At 40.9% G+C, this 17,488-nt stretch overlaps 1 protein-coding gene across 2 annotated transcripts in view; it reads left to right on the top strand.

Annotated features, from left to right (window-relative positions):
* Nucleotides 1–9,853: 9,853 nt before the first annotated feature.
* Nucleotides 9,854–17,488, top strand: part of MCHR2 (melanin concentrating hormone receptor 2) — a 35,185-nt gene continuing 27,550 nt past the window's right edge. Inside the window, exon 1 of one of the 2 annotated variants that reach the window (XM_056125247.1) lies at nucleotides 9,854–10,077. The gene's annotated coding sequence lies outside the window, so the exon portion shown is untranslated. Of the gene's footprint in view, nucleotides 10,078–10,141; nucleotides 10,257–17,488 lie in introns of those variants that run through there. The other variant, XM_056125248.1, reaches the window with a different exon arrangement.

Raw genomic sequence — 17,488 nt, 5'->3', positions numbered from 1 at the left:
GCTATAAAATTTAAAATGTAAGCTCTTAAACATTTCATAAATTCCTTTAAATTAGTTCAGAATAGATTATTTTGATGGAGTTGAAAATTGAACTTTTCAAAAACAGCATCATTAAAGCCATAATAATTTAGAGGTATTACTTACTAGAACACATGTAAAATAATAATTGCTTCAATTGACACTCAAAGCCTGGAGAAGCGAGATTATTTCTATGATAATGAATTTACTGGGTTAAATCCCTTTTCAGAAGATCCAGAAGATTCGGAATTGGGAGCTGGGGAGATGGTTCAAAAGACTGGAGCACATGCTTTGCATCAGGAATCCAGGTTCAATCATTAACAATGTACCACATGATCCTCCAAGCACTGCATGAAACCACCCTGTGAATCATCTATTGTTGCCTCCAAACAAACAAAGAAGCCTAGGAGACCCCTTTGGGTACCTAGACTCTTCATTTTGCCTTTGAGAGTGCGTCTACTACCAAATGTCTACATAAGTAACCACTTACAATTTCACGTTTTTATTATTCACAAGTAGTAGCACATACGTTCAGACTCATGATAAAGAGTTGCAACCAGGGACTGGAGCGATAGCACAGAGAGTAGGGCATTTGCCTTGCGCGCAGCTGACCCGGATTTGATTCCCAGCATCCCACACGGTCCCCTGAGCACCGCCAGGGGTAATTCCTGAGTGCAGAGCCAAGAGTCTCCCCTGTGCATCGCTAGGTGTGAACCAAAAAGAAAAAGAGGAGAGAGAGAAAGAGAGAGAGAGAGAGAGAGAGAGAGAGAGAGAGAGAGAGAGAGATGCAACCTTGTGCACATTTGTAACGTGGAATTATTTAGCTTTTCTACCATCCTCTCTGCTCATTCTCCAAAAAAATCTCAAGGCAACTTCCACTTGTAAAGACCTTCTCCCACAGGCACATCTTCTATATTCAGAGAACGTATCCCTGACTCTGTACACATATGTAGTCTCATGTTTTTCCTCAGCGGGGTGGGGTGAATGTCTTCCAAGCCGTCTTTTGGGCCCAGGGGGAAATTCCTTGTGATTTTCTGCTCACTGGGCCAGATGATTCCATAGGTCAGTGCTGGGGCTCAGCTCTGCAGTGTTGCTGGGCTCAGAGCTACCAACAACCATGTGGTGCTCAAGATCAAACCTAGGTTCCTATATATGCCTGACATTCACTGTGACCCCTGAACTTTCTCCCAGGCTCTCATGAGGTTCATTTGGTGGTGAGATATAATTTTATATTTCTGAGCTACTTCTCTAAGGAGAGCTACTAATGCTGTCCCATGGGAAGTACTATGGTATGTACACTTCTCTCCTGTTTTCAGTTCATACCTAATCTTGAAAGCAAAGGGAGTATACTATAACATTCCTAATAAGGTAAGCAGACAAATAAGTGATAGGTCACTGCCCCAGAATCTTATAATACTTCTATTAGATATTATTAATAATCACACTGGGGGAAAACATTAATTTATATGAGATTAATGACAAACTGAGATATGTTAACCTGATCAGTAAGCAGTATACAGATAGATAGATATAAATATGAGAGCATTTTAGAAGATAATTCCTACAAATTCTAGACTCAAAGTGAAATTTATACAAATGAATGCACTAAAACAATTAATAAAGGTTTTGGTATTTCTAACTTAGTCCAGGAAGCACTGGACACATAGCAGAGGATTACTGAAAATAGGCACTGGTGAAAATGTAGTATATGAAATACTTTAGTTAGAAATAATAGTACATTAAATCATAGCTGGTTCACTTAGATTTACTTAGTTAAACTTTTTCACAAATTCCTGAGGTTATATTTGAACATTAACTCCCACCTCTTTCTATCTTATGTAGGTTTATTATGCATAAATATACCTGGATAACTATTTAACTCATAATATATCATTCTCACTCCCAAGATTAAAGAAGTGAGTCTTGTGGTAAAATGCAGGTTAAAACCCTCTCGTGTTTTTTCAAAGAAAGAATGCTAGATTCGTGCTTAATTAGTCAAAATTCTTCTCCCCAAATTAGCAAGCCCATTAAAAAAGAACTCATTCAAGAATACTGAATTAGTATATCTTACTTCTATCTGGAGATATATAACACATAGAAATGTATTTCTTACTCTGGGGTAATTATTTGCTTATTTCTCTCACAGATTGCAAACATACCTGTCTGTCAAGACTGGCATCTTGTTCACCTTTGTACCCTCAGTGTTTGAAATAATTTCTAGTATGAAATAGATGGGTTGGCCATTGGTTAGCTGACTAATTTTCCAGTTGGTTGGTTTCTTCTTAGTTCACTTTTTGGTTTGTTAATTGGTTGACTCTGACTGGTTGATTGACAAATAGTTTAGTTGGCTGACTGGTTGAATGTCATTAGCTAGTTATTGCTATACTAATTCACTAGAAAAAAAACAGTGAATTAATTTTTACTGTGAAACAAAATTTTTAGGGTAAATTGAAAATATTTATCTCATTAGCTTTTCTAAATGAATTACCCCACATAATAATTTTTATGTCATGGCTAGATTTCTGAATTAAATCAAATATCGTCTTTAATAAAATTGGTAAACTTCTTAAATAGTTGGAGTGGAGAGACATTGCAGTGGATACAGTGCTTGTCTTGCATGTGGCCAATCTGGGTTTAATCCCAGCATCCCATATGGTCCCCAGAGCCCAGCAGAAGTGATTCCTAAGCACAGAGCCAGAAGTCAATCATAATCACAAGCCAGGCATACCCCAAAACAAGCAAAATGAATTCTTAAATGGTTAAAAACAATATTTGCAACCATAAATTCTAAAAATTTGCAAAATATTTTTGTTTACAAAATATTAAGAAATGAATATCAAAGTCAAGTTACTACTTTATGGTTTGCCTTGGTTTTGTTTTGGGGCCACACTTGGAAGTACTTAGGGATTACTCCTAATTCTGGTGTCAGAGAACACTCTTTTTTTCTTGGGAGGGGGTCACACCAAGTGATGCACAGGGGTTATTCCTGGCTCTGCACTCACGAATTTCTCCTGGCGGTGCTCTGGGGACCATACAGAAATCGAACCCAGGACGGCCACATGCAAGGCAAACATCCTACCCTCTGTGCTATTGCTTCAGTCCCCAGAGAACACTCCTGATGGTATTCAAAGGACCATTGGATACCACGATGAAACCTGGGTGGGTCACATGCAAGGCAAGCACCTTACCCACTGTACTCTGTCTCCAACCCCCAAATTGCTTTTTAAAAGGTAAAGGCCCTCCAGTTGTTCCTCGATTTGCTCAAGCGGGCCCAGTAACGTCTCCATTTGGAGACTTTGTTGTTACTGTGTTTGGCATATCGAATACATCACAGGTAGCTTGCCAGGTTTTGCTGTGCGGGCGAGATACTCTCGGTAGCTTGCCGGGCTCTCCGAGAGGGGCGGAGGAATCGAACTAGGGTTGGCCATGTTGGCTGCGTGCAAGGCAAATGCCCTACCGCTGTGCTATCGCTTAAAACCCTTAAATAACAAATTTTACCTTTTCATTGTGTAAAACTCGTAATTGTAGCACAGATTAACCTTGAGGAGTGTTTGCCAAGTTTTGCCAACTACACACAAGATATGACTAAGACATTACTAAACAAAACATTGTCAGTACCATCAATCTTACCATTTGTCTTACCAAAGACTGTTTTCTTCAGTCTCTACGCATTTTTTTCCATTGGAAATTGATGTCTTTTAAAATGCTCTTAAAAAGTGCTACTTTAATACCTCTTTAAAAGAACAAACCATTTATATAAACACTTACTTAAAACATGGTGCTTTACTATTGACCCCCAAATTATGGATAAACATAGTACAAAGAAATAAATTTACTTAATAGAAGAAAAAGGAATAAAATGTCAAATGAGTTTTTTTACTAAGACATTCTAGGTCATCGTGATTTATAGTTGCTAAGACAAGACAATGATCATCTCTGACCATTCTTTTAAAAGTTGGGTGGAGAGGGTCGGAGCAATAGCACAGCGCCTTGTTCATGGTAAATTCAAGTTCAATCCCTGGCACCACGTATGGATCACAGAACCAGGAGTAATCCCTGAGCACCACCCCCCAAAAATATTAACCATAATGAATTTTGAACATATGCAACTAGACTTGAATTTAGATATCAAGGCTCATTAACAAATATGAACATATGTAAACATTATTCATAAATAAAAAACACAATAAATCAAAGAAAAATTTCCTATATATTTCCTGAATATCCTGTGGCTTCTTTAGCACTGGGCATTTTCAATAAGCTTGAAAAAGAACTCTCCTGTATGTATTCCACGTTTTCCAAAAATAAAGAGAAAAAGCCATTAATCATTATTTCAGATTATTAATTATTATATTATAGCATTATAACTTTAAAGTAACTTTAACAGTAAATATAGAAATATTATTTTAAAGCATTAAATATAATAAAAATAGATTAATTTAATTTATTGGTCATTGACTTATAAATAAATGTTCTGACACTGTTTAGAAAATTACTCTGAAATTCGGCTGGATTCAGCAATTAAAAATAACTTTTAATCATTTTGCAATTTAAAACTATACAATACAAGAAATTGATGTAAAATTATTCAGCCAAATGAAATGAAGTGGGGGTATAGCTAATATAATAACCTTTAATATTTCAATGTGGATAATGAATCTCAAAGAAAGATCTAGTCATGTAGTATATAATGGGTCCCAAACAGTTTTGACATAATATCACTTATCTATTGACACAATATTTCTGGCAGGCAAACCAAAACAAATTCAGTGACTTAAAACAATGACCATTTCTTCTTAGAACTCTGCAGTTTGACTGATGGGGCCCTGTTGCATGTCTGTGGATTGGAATGTTCCACACTTCCTTCTCCCTTCTCAGCCCAGCAGGCTAAATAGGACATGTTCTCAGGCAATGGCAGAGTTGCAAAAGAAACAATGAAAATGTGTCATATTTCCGACTTAGTTTTCTGTCTCTCTAATCCATATTCGACTGAACAATAAATCACATAGACAAGGCCCAAATAAAAAGGTGATAAAATATGTTCTGTCCATGATGAGGCCATGACAAGAAATGGGAATTAGAGATTGTGAGGAAGACCTGGGATCAATAATTCCATCCATCACAACCACAAACCCATTTGTCAGGGTTTTTCCATGGAAAAATAAGTCTTCTATAATGAAAAAGAAGACACCATGCCCCATTATTTCCCCTTGGAATCTATGCAAATGTGTGTATAGGCCAAAACAAACCTCATTCACATCAGCATCCACAATAGTTATTATTTTCCTCTTGTTAGTGAAGAAGAGATAATAGAAACTTCCTCAAAAATATACATGGGCTAGAGCAATAGTACAAAGGGTAGGGATCTTGCCTTGCACACAGTTGGCTTGGGTTTGATCCCTGGCATCATATATGATTCCCCAGAGCCCCCAGAAGTAAGTCCTGAGCACAGCTGGATGTGGCCCAAAACCCAAAACATAAACAGGAAGGAAGGAAGGAAGGAAGGAAGGAAGGAAGGAAGGAAGGAAGGAAGGAAGGAAGGAAACACATACAGAGGATCACTATAAATATATGAAAAATTGTTCTGCCTCCCTTAGCATCAGGGAAATACAAATAAAAACAATAAGATATCACCTCACACCAGGAGACTGGAATACATCGAAAACAAAAACAATAATGTAGTTGTGGATGTAAGGAAAAAGGGACCCTCATCCACTGCTGGTAGAAACATTGACTTACCCAATTTTTTAGTAAAACAATATGGATACTTCTCAAAAAAAAAATCCTAGGAATTGAGCTGGGCTGAAGCGATAGCACAGCGGGAAGGGCATTTGCCTTGCAAGCAGCCAACCTGGGTTCAATTCCTCCATCCCTCTCAGAGAGCTCGGCAAGCTACTGAGAGTATCCTGCCTACATGGCAGAGCCTGGCAAGCTCCCCGTGGCAAATTCGATATGCCAAAAATAGTAACAACAAGTCTCACAACGGAGACGTTACTGGTGCCTGCTCAAGCAAATCGATGAACAACAGGAGAACAGTGCTACAGTGCTACAGGAATTAAGCTAATATATGATCCAGAAATTTCACCTCTGGATATCAGCCCCATAGACCCAAAAACTCCAGCCAGGAAAGACATTTGCTCTCCCGTATTCACTGCAGCACTATTCACAGTAAGCAAATTCTGGGAACAATCCAAGAATCTAAGAAGAGATTACTGGATAAAGAAACCATGGAATATATACACAATAAAATACAACTCAGCTATAAGAAAAGATGAAACCAAGCAATTTTCTATTTGGATAGATCTGGAAAGTATCATAGTGCATGAAGTCAGCCAGAAGGAGAGGGACAGATACAGTTTTCTCTCTCACGTGTGGGATATAAAGAAGCAGAGTAAGGGAACAACAAATGACCAAAGACAACAGAACTGACTTCACCATGATGGGATGATGGGGCTGAGCATGGAGACTTTGAGGTGATGGACACTCTGGTGGAAGGATGGGGTGCTGAACATTGCATACTTGAAAGTCTACCTTTAACAGTAATTGTAAATCATGATGCCTAAAGTTTCTTAAATTAAAAACAACAACATTTGGCCCTGCACACTCCAACTCACAAACCACACATAGTCCCCTGAGCACCACCAGAAGGATCCTGAGCATAGAGCCAAGTGTAACTCAAACCTTCTCCCGCCCATTCTCCCAACAAAACCCTTGATAATCCCCAGCAACCATTCTTCCCTAGATGAAAGTTTGCCTGGGCAGGACTAGAGCAGGGTAGCAGCAGCTCCCACATAGCTCTCAGTAACACAAAGTGGCTCCCAAACCTCAGTCCCGTTTCCAACTAAGAAAAATGTTTATAGATGTTCTGGTGTTGAGGCTCTTTCTTTGGGGAATTGTGGAGAAAATAGATGAGAAAGGATTTTGTAAGGGTCTCAGGAGGCATGGGCCCCCCCAGTCATTCTCAGCCAATTGGGGTCCCTCTATTAAATGCAAGCACTAGAGGATGCTGGGATGCTGCGCTGCTCTTGCCCTGAGAGCCGCGGATTAACTGGGTGAACCCAACAGTGCAGGGGATGGCACCCTCTAGGATCACACCTAGCGCTGCTCAGGAGACCATATGGTGCCTGGGAGAGAACCAGGGTCTGCAGAATGCAAGGCATGAGACTTCCCCTATATATCTCGTCAGCCCAGGGAGGAGGGTTTAACCAAAATCTGGCTCCTCTAGAGCTCCATGAAAGCAGGCACTTTCTCTTTGTGTGTGTGTCTCTGTCTCTCTCTGTGTCTCTGTCTCTCTCTGTCTCCGTCTCTCGCTGTCTCTGTATCTGTCTCTCTCTGTCTTTCCATCTTTCTCTCTCCCCCTCCTTCCCCCCTTCTCCTTTTGGGTGTTATGGTTTACAATTCTGACACTGAGAGGTTATCATGTTTGTTCCTTTCCTACTTTCATCACGTTATTCTTTTTTTTTCCCCCGGGTTACTTTTTATTGAGCATTGATATTAGTATTTTTTTTAAATTTTTATTAGTGAGACACCATGAGGTACAGTTGCAGACTTACAAATTTTTGTGCTTGGGTTTCAATTATACAATGATCAAATACCCATCCCTCCACCAGTGCCCATTTCCCACCACCACAGATCCCAATATGCCTCCCCCCCACCCCCCCATCCCACCCTGCCTCTGCGGCGGGCATTCCCTTTTGTTCTCTCTCTCCTATTGGGTGTTGTGGTTTGCAAAGGAGGCATTGAGTGGCAATCATGTTTGGTATATAGTCTACTTTCAGCATGCTTCTTCCATCCTGGGAGGATCCTCCCAACACCCTTTATTTGGTGCTCCCTTCTCTATCTGAGCTCCCATCATTTCCGGCTATCACCGCTATAGTGGTTCCTTCTCTATCCCAACTGCTTCTTCCCCAGCATCTAAAGCAGGCTTCCAACTGTGGACCAATCCTCCTGGCACGTGTTTCTATTGTCCTTGGGTATTAGTCTCATACTGTGTTTTTTTTATGTCCCACAAATTAATGCAATCTCCTTCTGAGACATTAATACCAAATATTACTAGGAGCTGCTCATCCTAGAATGTGAGCCCAGGAGTACCTGACCAATGAGGAAACAGGTCTAGACTTGCATTAAGGATAAAAACCCCTGACTCTACATGCTGTTCGCATGTTCCTACTCGCCAGCCACCTGACCTCACAAGGCTGTAATCAATAGCTAGTGAAGCCTCTCTTTCTGTTCTTCTAGTCTCTGAGTTGATATGTTTTAGGCAGGTGAAATATTTCTCACATATCTACATCAAACTCAAAACCTGGTCAGGTATAGAAAGCTTAAGCAGTAAATAAACTTTAAGAATTCAATTTGGAAAATTTAATTTGGAGAAATTTCATGGTCTATGCTCATCCTCTTGGGTTCTTTCCTGCAAGGGCTTTTAGAACCTGTACTCATTTAGAGGAAACATCTTTTCACATTAAACACTAATAACAATGTAATGCCATGTTCTAAAAATGTGTGATCTACACTTGCTTTTTTAAAAAATTCTAAATCTGTTGAATTTTGGAAAATATTAATGAACTTTCAAGTTTTTCCGATTTTCTAATTTGATGTGTAATGCATGACATCTCACTCCGACTACACCCAAATTATAGAAGGAAATTTTTAAATATGCTGTAATCCCTTTATCACAGGAACTACATGTTGAGCATTCACCAGATGCCACGCCTGGCTTAGATGCTTTTGCAAAAGTCCGTTCAACAAAACCTTGCAACATTCCAGCAGGACAATTAAAAAATCCTTATTTTATGGAAGAAGCTGCTAAGGATTAGAGATATTATTGAATCTGAACATAAATCAATAATGACAATAATGACAGAATCAGAATCTATCTTTCTTCAAAACCTTAAGTTTCCTTTGGGCAAGAACTAATAGTGATTTGGTTCCACTTTGTAATTCATCTAATAAGATGCTAAGTAACAGTTGAGACCTGAAGATTAGATCAAGGGGAAAGCACACACTCAAGGTCATTATCAGGCAGTTTTGCTGCTTTGAGTGAAAATAGCTTTTGGGATGTCAAAGAGTTTAATTTGTTCCTGAAAAGAAACTAATACCTTTCCTCTCTCCCTTTCAGTAAACAAGAAACATTTGTTGAAATCGAAGGGCAGGATTTTTGTTCCACCTCTCCTTAGCTGAAAACACCTACAAATGTTCTTAAGAAAGGTTCCTGATAAAAAGGCAGTCTCTTTAGATGGGTTGGGTTGAACTGGAGGATCCAAGGAGACAGTTCAAACGGTTGGAGTGCATGTTTGGCATGCATGCTCCATTCCATCTCAGCACTGCATGGTCCCCTAAGTCTCTCAGGGAGCACCCCAAGCACTAAACCTGGAGAAAAGCTGTCACACATCCCAGCACTTTAGGGTATAGCCCCCCAAACAAAAAAATTTAAAAGAAGAGTTAATATGGGGTGTAGATGTTTTTTGAAACAAGGAGTACCCAGGTGCGATCCCATGAGGTGTTTCCGAATACTGCTACAGCCTGGTTATGTCAAAGACACTAGTACTGGGGTGGGAGAGGGAATCGTGGGGCGGGGGCGGGGAGTTGAGGGAAGAGTGCTGGCTAAGAAGGCTTGAAAGGCCTTGAACTAGCTGCCGTCTTTACCAAGAGCCCCCAGGCTGGCCACGTTTGCCTAGTTAATAATATCCAGTGTGGCACTGCGGCAGGGGCGGTAGGACAATCAAACTCCGCCAGAACCGAGGTGTTTGGAACATTTTCTTTGCCAAGATTCCCATCCCCCATCCCCGGGAGGGTGGGGGCAGAGCGCGGGGCAGGTGCTGGTGCAGGGTTAGCCTAGGACTGCCGAGGTATTTTCAGACGTGAAGACGCGATAGCCTCCTCCCTCGGGGTCGCACACCAGGCCGGGGTGCGCACCAGCTGCAGCAGCTGCGCGCGAGGCTGTGAGCCCAGAGCACAGCTGTCAACCAGGTCCCCAGTCCTGCAGAGAAGGACGCCCGGGCCACTGACTTGCCGCCCTGTCTCTCCACCCGGGAGGCGGCCGCCGGGTCGAGCCCACAGGTGACGTTTCTGGGACCGGAGCTTCGCGGGTCAGGGGCGCGGGGAGAGGATCGAGCGGTGCTGGGGGATCGTCCCGCGCCGGAGGCACCCGCGCTCCTCCCGGCGGAGGGGGCGGGGGGGGGGGGTTGGCTCGCCTGCAGGTGACGCGTCTGTGAGCATCCTGTCGCCTGCCCGGGAAGGTACCGAGTTTGCGTCGGTGGATGCACCCGTGGATGACGGGGAGGGGGAGGGCGGGGGGGGGGGGAGCGGATGGTGGCCGGTTTCATCCTCAGGAAACCAGTGGAAAACCTGGTGGGCACTGAAAGACTTTGGGGACCACAGTCAGGGCTCTGCAGCCCCGGGGTTTCTCGGATCTGCTGCATTTCACGGCTTTTCAGGAGTGAAGACAGAGTAGCCAAGAGCGAAGGCTCGCGTTTCCTGAATCAGGGTTTCAAATCAGTTCCATGGGAGACCCACCTCTGCCTGCATGGTGCCTTGCAGCCTGCATTTCCAGAAGCCCCTCCCCACTGGGTTCACTTTCTGTTACTCACTGGTGCCCTCAGGAATTGAGCAGCTGTTGGGGACAGCAGAGGGTAGGAGGGCGGCATCCAGCACGGGCTTTTGCACATTGGCCTGGGGCTTCTTCATCTTCGAGAACTTCTAAGTGTCCTTCCATAAGGAATGAGAGAAATGCACTTTCCTGTACTTCTTAAGATGTCTTGGCCCTCAAAGTGTCTGCATATTGTTATTTGGACTGGATTCTTCTTATTAAGATTCTCCTGAAGCTATAGCCAAAGAATCTAAGAAATTGGCTTAGGGGTGTGGGCTCAGAGGGGGGTGTGCATGCCTGGCCTGTGTAAGACCCTGGCCACAGCAACATACCAATTGCAAAGAGACAAATCCACAGAAATATGTCACTGTTTCCATCTGAGGCATGCACTGAAATTCCTCAGTGCAAACTTGAAGGTGGGTGTTTTCAGTGAAAATTGCATTTCTTATTGAATAACCTGTTAGCAAAACTTGGTGAGTAGAGATGTGGGGAGGGAGTCTCCATCTCCAGTGCCCACTATCTCTAGAAATGAGGGGGTTGGGCTGGCAGTGCATTTTTCCTATTTCATTGGGATAGTGAATCTGCTTAATGTGAGCACTGGATTGACCTTTTGCAGAGTCAGTAAGCCCTCAGCTGTCTTGTGGTCATGAAAAGCTCGTTAGGAAACCATACAATTTAACTGTTAGCCTACCACGGGTTGTTAAAGTGCACAACGCAATCCTATTCGAAGAAAAGAGTTTTTCCAGGCTGGGGAATAAGGATTTTGCAGGCCATCTAATGTGTCTGAAATATTTATGCAGATTGGTACAGAGAGAATGAACAGGGAAGGGAAAACCACCAGGCACCTTGAGGAGGAACTAAGAATAGTCCTGCAGGCCTGAGATGCTAGGGAAAACCCATTTCATTTTTAGTATCAGATTTTTTTTCAAATACAGAACTGGGTGTAGGGGAGGGAGAGGACAACTATAATACAGTGGTATCTCCCTTACCTGTTTTGAGAGGTAAGCCTTGAAATTATAGTATAAATAGTAGGCTAAATGTGTACAGTGAAGCAATTCTGCCAGGTGTTCCAAATTTCCCATTTTCTGGGTTCATCCCAAAGAAGGATTTGAAACGTTCCAGCCACAGACCTTTGGATGTCTGTTGAAATGATTGGCTGAGACAGTTTTGGGGGGTTGGGTATTTTTATTTGGTTCTGGTTTGGGGATGACATCCTCTGGTTTTCAGGGCTTGCTCCTGACTCTGTGTTAGGGATCACTCCTGGCAGTGTTTGGGGTACTGTACTGAATGCCAGCAAGTGCCCTGCCAGCTGTTCTATTTCTATCTCTCTGGTCCTCTGCACACACCTTTTCGGAGGCTGGGAGTTTCTGACTGGGGGTTCCAGATGCTCTGGGAAGGACACCCTAGCCTCAATCCACAGGGTACATAAACTGTGAAGTGTTCCTGTGCCCTTCCACACCCCGTCTTCCCCTTGCAATACTCCCTCCTCCAGTCCAACTGGAAGGAGCCGCTGTCAAAGACAGGCTTATGCCGAATCCCCTGTGCACTTATTTTTAACATTCTGAGTCTAAGAAGTAATAAATATCAGTGGGGAGACCAGGAGAAACTAGGGATGGAAAAAGAAGTGGGAAAGACTGTGACTTGGATCAATAGAAAAGAGCTTTTTACAGAAGCTTACTCTGTTATAAATACTGTTTGGGTGCTTCACTTATGAAATTCTCACTGTTAACTATGTAAGTAGACAGTATTGTGTGCATTGTGGGGCAGCCAGAAGAGGGGAAATGAGACCCAGTGAGATAAAGCAGGAGGACCAGGATTAGATGCCATGCTGTCTGACAGATGAGAAAATCACCAAAGGTTCTGTTCTCTTCCATCTTCCCAAAGAGGAGAAACTGAGCTGAAACAGCTAAAAGGACCTCAGAGTAGACACTTAAGGTCTCTTAAATGGATATTGGTCTGCAAAAGCTGCTCTGTTCCTCTTATTTCTCCATCTCTATCTCTGCATCATTCCTCTGATCCCACACCCTCACGTCTAGCTTTCCAGACCTACTGGCATTGTCACGTATCACTTTTCACCTGAGATGCCACTCTTTCACCTAATGCCTGGGTTTCTTCTCTCTATGCTACATTGACACAATTGAGTATATTGTGGAGGAAAAAAAACCCAAAAGCCCAAACTTGTGTAGCCCCAAGGTTTGTAGGACTTGGTGATACCAAACAGCTGGATCATTCTGATTGAGAATGCAGCAACAATAAGCAAGCATATGAAATACTAGCTTTGACAGCCAACTTAAGCTTTAGTAGCTACAAGGAATACCCTTGTTTTCACTGTAGATTTATGGTTGTCAAACCAAAATGTCTCTTCTTTTGTGGGCATCTTATCAATTTGAAAGAAGTATAAATTATCTGAGTTTCTTTTGTGAAATCCATGCCTCTATCTTGACACTCACTGGAAAATATAATGTTATCATAAAACTTGCAGCAGAAATAAATACTAAATGTTTCACAAATTCCTTTTGAGATTGTACCATTAAATGAAAATATTTTTTCTTTGACTTTTTACAAATTAGCCTTGTAATCAGCACCTGTCAATGGAACATTGTTAATATTTAACTATTGCTATTATATACCTCACTCCAAATTTTCAGTACCGTTTTACTTTGAGTCAGTCTACAAAAAAATCTCAATACAGTTGTACTTTACATAGGTGACAGTGTTTAGTATTTGAAAAGCTAATAAAAAAAAATACACAGACACACACACACACATGCACATCAGCACACACCAGCAGCCTTTTCCTGTCCTTCCCTATTCTGTCAATCATGAAGAAACTTCCACACAGGTAGCATGAACACATTCCAGATTCAGTGCAACACATTGACCTTTCTTTGATCCTTTTTGTTCATCCACACAGGAAAGTCCCATATTTGGAAACCAATAAAAGGCTCCCAACTTGGTAAAGTCTGCTACTTTGCTTTCAGAATGCTTAATTTCTAGTAAATTTTTAGACAAAGCACAAAGCAATCATTATATAGAATAAAATCAATAACAAAAAAAATTTTGTTTTGGGACCACACCCAGAGAAGGTCGGGGCTTACTCCTGGTTCTGTGCTCAAAGATCATTCTTAACAGTGTTAAGAATTGAAACCAGGTCAGTCACATACAAGGCAAGTGCCTTAATCCCTGTACCATCTCTCTAGCAAAAACTAAATAAAATTTTTTACCAAAATGAATTATTATCTTTTATAAGACTATCTAAATGATGCCAACTGATTTTTAGCATCAACTCTTTTCCCAATAAAAGCTTATACATCCACTAGTCAAAATGCCAAGTAAGGAAGACTTTTTTCTATTTAAATCTTTACCAGAAAGAAACAGAAATGTTTCAGAAAGTTTCCTCTTTAATCCTATTTCCTGTTTAGGATTATTCCTCATCCAATTCTATAAATGTAGGTTAGAAGGATATTAAATTATCACCAACATAAATAGTCTTAAATAAATTTCTATTGAAGACATATTTCTTGAATTAGTCTTCCAAGGCTAACAAGTAATATAAGAAGAATGTGACCCCACACTTGTAATCTTAAGTTTTTTAGTACCCACATTAAAAGGCAAAAGGAGACCAAGTAAAGGGATATACACGATAGCCTTTCAGCATCTGTATTGCAAACCATGATGTCTAAAATTAGAGAGAGGGAGAGAAAGAAAGAGAGAGAACAGAGGTGCCTGTTATAGAGACTGGGGGGTGGAAGGGAGGGAAAATGGGGACACTGGTGCAGGAAAACTACATTGGTGGAGGGATGGATGTTTGAACATTGTATGACTGAAACCCAATCGTGAACAGTTGTGTAATGTATCTCACAGCATTACATAAATTGGTCAAGAAAATTTTTTAGAAGAATGTTATCTATTGGTTTTCCTTGAAGGAGGAAGTTGAATAGCTGTTGGTATGGGGTGTGGGCAAAATCAAAAAATTTACCTGATTCAATGAAAATTTAAAAATTTTTAAAAAGGAGACTAAGTTATATACTCAATGGTACAGCAAATGCCTTGCATGTGTGAGATCCCAGGTTTGATCCCTAGCATCAACATTGATGCATCCCCAGCAGTGACACAGTAATAAGAAAAGCAAAGAGGAACAGCTGAAACTAATTTTAATAATTTTTTATGAAAATTTTATATTAAAACTATACACGCACAATTGTACAGGAGCCCTGATTATTCCTTTTCCTAATTCTGGTCAATAGCACCTTCTCTTCTGAAGGTATCCCTGCCTACACACAACCAACCTCAGAAGAACAAAGATCCTCTAACCTCACTTTCAAAATTCCACTTCCCCTCACCCTAATTTTGACACAAATTGTGGAAAGAAATTTTTTGTTTTCCTAGTCTCCTTAAGCTTATATCTTCCCCAAACACTCCATAACAACAGCTATCCAGCTTAGTCCTTCAAGGAAAACCAATATATAACATTCTTCTAAAAAATTTCCTTGACTTGCATAGCCTCTTCCAGATTCTGAAATCTAGGCAATACCTGCTTTCCATGAAGGTCCAGATGGGCTGCCCTTAATTCTGCATCATGCATTTTAGTACAATATTTCTTTCTTATCCCATTACCTGCATTTGTACTAAGAGCACAAAATTTCTCTTTTAAATTAATCGCAAGCATCACCAAACAGCAAGAGGAGCATCTTCCCATTGCTGCTTAAGTAACTTTGCCTTTGCTTATGGCCCTAAACAACAGGCTCACCACTTTCTTTCATTGTCTTCATACCTTTGATACATAATGTTGGAATCACTGCTTAAGTTGAATTTTAAAGTATCTCTTCTTGCCTACTCCTTTTATGGATATAATTTTTAAGCTTACTACATAAAACTTTTTTATATGAATATAAAAGTTTTTTGTGTTCAGTATTTATTAATTTACTTATTTATTTTCAAAATAAGCAATGATGTTTTGAGTTTCTACTTCAATATTTTGCAATGTGGGATGGGTGGGTCATGCCTGGTGATACTTGGGGGTTATTCCTGGCTCTCAGCTCAGGGAACTGTCTGGCGCTAGGGATAGAACCAAGTTTGGTTGCATTGTACAAGGCAAAAACCTTAACCCCTGTACTACCCCTCTGGCCTGTCACTTTGCTATTTTTATAAAGTGTAAAGACAATGAGAATCAACTCATAAAGCCAGGTATCTAGCACCCATGACACTCTTAGAGGAAAATGTAAATGTTTTCGTTTTTTTAATTTTGGAAGTGAAAATAAGAAAATGCAACCTGGATCATATTTGTCTTTGGGTGGAGGAGGGTGTCAAGGACTCCACCAAGTAATGACCCAGGGCTACTCCTAGCTCTGTGCTTGGGGCTGGAGCGATAGCACAGCGGGTAAGGTGTTTGCCATGCATGTGTCCAACAGGACTGACCCGGGTTCAATTCCTCATCCCCTCTCAGAGAGCATGGCAAGCTGCCTTGAGTATCTCGCCTGCACAGCAAAGCCTGGCAAGCTCCCCGTGACATATTCAATATGCCAAAAACAGTAACAACAAGTCTCACAATTTGTTGTGAGACGTAACTGGTGCCTGTTTGAGCAAATCAATGAAAAAAGGGAGGACAGTGCTACAGTGCTACCCCATTAAGCAATTTCTCTGGCTCCTATACCTGCCTTTAAACAAGTGTGATTATCAAATATTTAACATTTCATGTGGAGATGATCTGGCAAAATTGTCTAGGGCTTATGCAAGTACCAATATATCCTCCCTTTCTGATATTACAGGTTCGGGGACCTCTCATAGATGTTCTGTTCTTAAATAAGAATAACTTTCCTTTCTAACTGTTGTAAAACAACAACCTTTTAACAAAATGATAAGGAGTTTCCTAAGTACCTAGGGTCTTAGCGGGGGAAAGTACTAGACAGTGAGTCTGCGTTCTCTCAAATCCCCAAAGAACATTCCCTTCCAAGTAAAATTTTTCAAAGTCAAAGGAGATCTTTAACATGCTAATTAAAATGTTAGCTATCACTTGAGTAGAGAAAACAATTTTTATTCACACATTGTGAGAGTGATTCATGAATGAGTGGGATGACATGTCAGACACATCCAAGACCTTAATAGCTTATCAAAAGTTAAGCATTTACTTACAGTAAACCAAATTCACTAAGATGTAACTTCTTAATAAAAGTGATGTCAAAATTAAATGAAAATAAACAGGAAGGTAACTACTAATATTATGGCTCTTAAACCTAAGATGAGTTTTGATGTTATGGAATGCGTGAGTTAATGACAAATATGGATGACAAGGAACCAGTAAGCATGTGAGACAAGAATACTAGGAAAGTTTGAAAATTCCTTTAATTAAAGGCAAAACTGGGATTTATGCAGTAGGTTCTGCATGCCAGCCAGCACCTTTCTATGGCAAGGTTTTAGCAGTCTGTGTCTACTGCTGGTGGGAATGCCAACTGGTTCAGCCCTTTTGGAAAACAGTATGGACGATTCTCAAAAAACTGGAAATTGGGCTCCCATCTGACCCAGCAATACCACTCCAGGGAATATATCCCAGAGAGGCAAAAAAGTATAGTCAAAGTGACATTTGCACTTGTTTGTTCATCGCAGCACTCTTCACAATAGCCAGAATCTGGAAAAAACCCGAGTGTCGAGAACAGATGACTGGTTAAAGAAACTCTGGTACATCTACACAATGGAGTAGTATGTAGCTGTTAGAAAAGATGAAGTCATGAAATTTACATACAAGTGGTACCACATGTAAAGTATCATGCTAAGCGAAATGAGTCAGAAAGAGAGGGATAGACATAGAAAGATTGCATTCTTCTGGGGAACCTAAAGTAACAAAATAGGAGACTAACACCCAAGAATAGCAGAGCTAAGTACAAG

Source organism: Sorex fumeus, unplaced genomic scaffold, assembly GCF_029834395.1.
Source record: "Sorex fumeus unplaced genomic scaffold, SorFum_2.1 ptg000054l, whole genome shotgun sequence".
Classification (NCBI taxonomy): domain Eukaryota; kingdom Metazoa; phylum Chordata; class Mammalia; order Eulipotyphla; family Soricidae; genus Sorex; species Sorex fumeus.
Note: the sequence above shows the minus strand (reverse complement) of the source record. Positions and strands in the feature narration are given on the sequence as shown.